The following is a 6,312-nucleotide window of genomic DNA, read 5'->3' as shown; positions in this document are numbered from 1 at the left end:
CTTTGCTGTTTATTATGCTTCAACAGTTTATGTGAGAGTTCCTCTGTTGTCTTAGTTAAACAGGAGGCAGTGTTTAAATCATTCTGAGGAACAGATTCTTTTGTTACCTGAGTGTCTCTTACAGAAGATGCAGAGGTTTCTATTTCTAAATAATCAGAAGGACAATTGTTCAGCTCAGCAGCTGGCTCATTTGAATAATCCACTCTGGATGACATCACTTCAGTGGCTAAAGTGTCGGTCACAGTTTTCTGTGTCTGCTCAGTGGATTTTGGGGTTTCAAATTCAGGTTCATTTAAAGCTGGTGCTGGAACAGTTGTAGCTGTTTGTCTGTTTTCATCAGCATCTCTTTGGTCAGCAGCGTTTTCACTGTGAAACTCGACAGGCTGTAGCTCATAAGTGCAGGTTGGCGCGATGCTAAACATTCGGTACAAGTGTTTGATCCTGTCAATCATGTCGTTAAGACGTGTGAATTTTAACATAACTGCAGTTCCACCACTTACAGCTAGCGACAATGGCATTCCTGTAGACTTACGTGGGTGAGGGTCAAAGTATGCGTATTCACCTGAAGTCAGCCTGCAAACTGCGATCACCGTTCCTCCCATGACTAGCAAAGCGTAGCAAACCTCTGAAGCCAAACACTGTAGTCCCTGTTCAAGGCTCGGCAGGTGATTTGTACCATCAAATGTCCCATAACGAGCAAACTGAGACATATCCACTTGATACTTGTGTCTGCGGCTGGTGACCACTGTGGGAAGCTCATCACAGGCTAGAAACACGCTGTTCACAAACCTCTTTCTGGCATCTGAATACACGGCATGGCCTTTATCCAACACACGGTTTAGATCTGCTCCAGTAATGAATTCATCCTCGTGTAAGAATGACAGGAAAACCAAACTGTTAGCCATGCATTGCTGATTCCGGTACTTTCCATACCTAGGAGAAGCCTGGCTTCGGGATGCACAGATGCTACTCACTCGTGGACGAGTTTCACTGTTTGTAACCTGTACATGAGACGGTCCTGGAGCTTCTCCATCATGCTGTGTTTGCACAGTTACCTGGGGTTCAGTCTGGATTACCTGCTGTACTTTAGCATCTGGCACACATGCTGAGCAAACACCTCTCTTTACCACATCTGCATAAGACACTGCGGCTGTCTGAGCACTGCTCTGCACTTCTGGACTGGGAATAGTTGTAAAAGACACCTTTACCTGCTCACCGGTCTGAGAAACATTTACCTGTTGATGACTTTCACTGTTTGTAACCTGTACATGAGACTGTCCTGGAGCTTCTTTCTGCTTTTGCCATCTAAGCTTCTGGGACTGCGACCTTTGACTTTTTCTTGGCATTTTGTTGAAGTACAAACTGGACCTTATATGTATTTATACACAAATGTAAACAAAAGTCAACCCGTAAACACTGAAAAACTAATGACTTTAATGACTATTAAATCAGAGATTTATCAGAATTGATGTAAAAGGTTGACTTAAATACAAACTCAATATAAAAGTTATTTAAAGTTCTTTGAAAACACTTTGGTCTGTTTTATTGTAACTTTTTCAAAAACTGTATATTACAACTTCTTATATTTTTTTAACCAGACTGGATAACAAATAGGTCTATACTTCTGTAAAGTAATATGCAGAATAAATCTCAACAATCAATCAACAGGCTATGATAAAAAAATCTTAGCTTTTAAGTAGACTTTGTGTAAATGTTTCAGATATTTAAAATTTAAAGCAAATATAAGGAGCTGTGATGGTGTGGTGATCAGATGACAGGCGATGGGGATTCTTCAGCTGGATGTTCTGCAGCAGTCAGGAAACAGGAAGTCTGGGTTCACAGGGCAGCCTCTAGATGACAATTGTAACTGAACACTTACACTGAGTGACAAAAAGGGTTTGTCCTTCGATAATAATAGTATAAACTTGTAGTCAAATGTTATAGCCAACGAAACAGACTTGAAAAATGTATTTGAATCAAATTTAATATTTATGTGAATATAGCACTCTGAATATATTACAGAATAGTCAGATTATCTTATTACAAATAAACCTTATAAAAGGTGTATATTTTATATAATGTATCAAAGTAATTGCACCAGTAAGCCAAACTATCAGTGTTTATTCCAAAGTGTAATGCCAAGTTAAAACTACAAATGTAGGGCTGTATAAGTAGTTTCTACTATAAGTTCTACTGTACTGCAATTCTACTACTGTATATTCAACTTTCTAATTGTTATTTTCCAGCAAAATGAATGGAGAGAGAGTTTAATGACAGGAAAGAAGGAGCAGTGAGAGCGGAGATCTCTCAGAATTCTGAATACAGATTGACAAAGTTCTGGTAACTTCAATTGCCAAAAACAGGGATCTGGTAAAACTTGGATTTTTCAAAACTTGGATTTTTCAAAACTTGGATTTCTCAAAACTTGGATTTCTCAAGACTTGGATTTCTGAAAACTTAGATTTCTGAAAACTTGGATTTCTCAAGACTTGGATTTCTGAAAACTTAGATTTCTGAAAACTTAGATTTCTGAAAACTTAGATTTCTGAAAATGAGAGAGTGCTTGGGATAGAGGGATACAAGATAGAATGGCTGTCAAATTAGATAGAGCAGTAGGGATAGAGGGATACAAGATAGAATGGCTGTCAAATTAGATAGAGTTGGGAGAGTGATAGGATAGACAGAATTGCTTGATAATGATAGAGGGAGAGGGTTTTCTGCAGCAGGTCACCTGTAAGACACAAAAGGACTGGAATTAGTCATATTTCCAATATGCTTGGATTTACCATATTCTTCAGACTATATGGCACACCTAAAATCCTGTCATTTTCTCAAAAATATACAATGTGCCTAGTGTATTGATTCTGGTTATGCTTACTGACCTCAAATGGGATTTCTGTGGTACACAGTGATCCAAATTCTGTCAAATATTTTAGTAAGACTTCGGTAAGCTACAAAGCTGCGCCGCTTGATGTATTGTCAGAGCATTATGGCTACCATAGTCAGGACCCTCGTAGAGTAATTTGTACAGTGCTTCAACATAACATTACGGTGTGTGTACAAGGACCTGGCACGTGTTAAGAGACATGCTTATGAAGCAGATTTCAAACTGATCAACCCATGAAGAGTTTGATGGATTTGTGGATGAGGAATGAACTGAAAAAGTGAGTGTATTGTTCTGTATTTTATGTGTTACAACTGAACAGTGTTGAGACTTGTTGTGAATGACTTGAATAAAGTTCGACTTATCTGACTGTTTGTTTGGCTTAATGTGCCTTAAAAACAGACTTGTTTATTGACATTATGCCTTATAATCTCAAAAATACAGAAGCGTATCTGTAACCGGAAGGTCGCCGGTTCGATCCCCGGGCTCTCTGTCCTGGTTGTTGTGTCCTTGGGCGAGACACTTTACCCTACCGCCTACTGGTGTTGGCCAGAGGGGCCGATGGCGCGATATGGCAGCCTCGCTTCTGTCAGCCTTCCCCAGGGCAGCTGTGGCTACAACTGTAGCTTGCCTCCACCAGTGTGTGAATGTGAGAGTGAATGAATAGTGGCATTGTAAAGTGCTTTGGGTGCCTGTATAAATTAGCGCTGTATAAATCCAATCCATTATTATTATTATTATTATTATTAAAGAGTTCTACAGTAAATTATTAGACTGAACAGAATGACAATGTTTAACAAATGATGGTGGAACTGTTATAAGGACATTTTTGCGTTCTATTAAAACAATAAACTAAGTCTATAAACTCAAACCAAGACGTGCTGCTACAGTAACTTACTGTAAATATTATATGGTCCAAATAAACCCGCACACTGAGGTTACAGCAGACAGTTTCAGGCCTCCTGCTTTAAACACTTTATATCCATTAAACTCAAAATTATTTATTGACTGGCCAAAAAGAACAAAAACTTTCTCACATTTGCCTAAAAACATCTTGATGATCAGCAAGAGCTGTGCGGACTCACTGTACTAAACTGAATCTTCTAAAGTGAGAGAAATATTTCAGAAAAACACCAGCATTAAAGTCAAACATGGTGCTGTTACTGTGATGGTCCAGAGTTCCTTTACTACTTCAGGACCTACATCAACTCATCAGGTCCTGAGTTTAAGTCTAATCACACTTGGGATGGGCAACTCTGAAATTAAAGTGGACCAAAATCCCCCAGTGATGTAAGTCAGTCATTACTATTTACTATAAATGCTTGATGGTAGTTGTTGCTATCAGGGTTTTCACAGCTGGGTATTAGAGAACAGATAGCTCTGGTTTGGTTTTCTCTGCTTCATACATGAAATCATCACTTTAGAACTGCTTGTATTTGTATTTATCCAGGTCATCCTTGTTAGAAGATTTGAAACATGTGACAAAAAACCATAAACAAAATAAATCTGCAAGGAAGAAAGACATTTCCCAGCACTGCACCTCAGACAAAACCTATACTTACCAGACTTGAGACGATCAGATCAGCAGTCTAGACAAAGGAAACAAAACATCAGATCACTGTTTAATGATTCAGACTGTTGAGCCTCTTCACACACAATCCAATTTACTGTGACATTAAATAACTAGTCAAATCCTCCATTTCTTCAAGCCTTTATGAACTCACTGTAGTCTAAAGAGGGCACAATTTAATTGCAGAGTCGCAGATGGCTTTAACATGTTTAATAAAAACATTCATACTACAGAACTGCAAAGAATAGGCACCAATATTTGTTGGCACAAATGCAGGATATACCAAATATTTTGTACACAGAACTTTTGTCTCTCCAACATTTTCTATCACAAGTCAGTTCTAATAACATGTGAAGAACGACAACATTTAATCGCATTTCAGATTAAAAATGTTGAATACAAATTAAAAAAAACCACAACAACAACAGTGGCACACCATTTTTTTAAATGAGAATTTCTTAAAAATATTACACTAAAAAGTCATTCCATTGTACTTGTTGCTAACAATATTATGTGTTTTGCAGTATATCCCTTTTTGGCAACATTTATATTTAATTTCAAAACATTGGCTTTAATATACCTACTCACAACTGTACTTCTCTTACATTTTAATTATTGCTTAAGTGTTTAAGCTATCACTTACAGTCACTCAGGCAAAATACTTCTAGTGTTTCGACTTCATGCTAATTCATAAGTGGAATGAAAGAGACAATAAAAATCGATAGCTGTGGTGCTTTTAAGTGTTTAAGGTACCACCTATACTCACCTAAAGCACTTTCATAGTTTTGTTTGATACTTAAATCCACAAACATAAGGAGAAATCGAACAACTGCATAAAGATATCTCTGACATTTAACTATGTTTGGACTTGATAAGTCATCAAAAATTAAATCAGACAAAAATGGGCTATTAAACTTCATTGATATTTTCAGGGGCAGTCAAGTGGTCCTGTGTGGGGGCTTTGCTGCTACAGATTCTAAATTCTAACTATTTGTTTTTGCCCATGAGTGAATGGCAAGATGACACAAATAGCCAAACTACTAGTACTATTAGTACTACTACTAAATTACTAAACATTACCATTACTGTCTACTTACCAGCAAAGGCAAAACCAAAGATCTGTTCACTCTGTGTAGCAAAAGACAAAGAACAAAAATACAGGATCAGACAACTCCAATCAGCATTACAGTCAATACTTCATCACTCTCTGTATTCAAAAAGCTTCCGGAAACTTCTTTGTTAAACACAGCTGGAATACAAACAACAACTCTCCTCTGTTTTCTTTTCCGCACCCTAATAAAGATTATCATCTTCATAAAGGTAATATGTAGTTTTATTATCCATTTGCAATAAGCCACCCAAGTTTCTTAGTCATGTAATGCTCCAAAATTTAGGTTCGATTACTTAACGGAGTAGATATCGTAACCAATGATTTGCAACACCTAGCACAGCACACTTTATCAAATGGTGACGTCACAATTTAAAAGTAGGCAACAATCACAAATGATAGCTTGTATGGAATGTTTGTAGGCTTTAACATTTGAGGTGGCCTGCATTCAAATTCTATTGACACAATAAAAACAAACAGAGTCTATAAACTTACACCAAGATGTACTGCTACAATAACTTACTGTAAATATTATATGGTCCAACAAAACCAACACACTGAGGTTAGAGCAGACAGTTTCAGGCCACCTACTTAAAATTTATGCCACATCACATGTTCCTTAATCCCCAAATTCCTCAAATCCCTGTTTCTGTGTGTGCTTACCTGGGACAACACTACATCATAATATCTGGGTACACAGAAACAGGGATTTGAGATCCGTTAACATAAAAGTAAACAATACTATTTCTA

General features: G+C 37.4%; 1 long non-coding RNA gene across 1 annotated transcript; it reads right to left on the bottom strand.

The window, feature by feature from the left end:
• Window positions 1–1,690: 1,690 nt before the first annotated feature.
• Window positions 1,691–5,707, bottom strand: LOC120437061. Its single transcript, XR_005610793.1, has 3 exons — window positions 5,552–5,707; window positions 4,447–4,473; window positions 1,691–2,731 (listed from the first exon to the last, which is right to left on the bottom strand). It is a non-coding gene; the product is annotated as an uncharacterized LOC120437061 (long non-coding RNA).
• Between the last annotated feature and the right edge of the window lie 605 nt (window positions 5,708–6,312).

Source organism: Oreochromis aureus, unplaced genomic scaffold, assembly GCF_013358895.1.
Source record: "Oreochromis aureus strain Israel breed Guangdong unplaced genomic scaffold, ZZ_aureus HiC_scaffold_387, whole genome shotgun sequence".
Lineage (NCBI taxonomy): Eukaryota > Metazoa > Chordata > Actinopteri > Cichliformes > Cichlidae > Oreochromis > Oreochromis aureus.
This window is presented reverse-complemented; position numbering and strand designations above follow the sequence as displayed.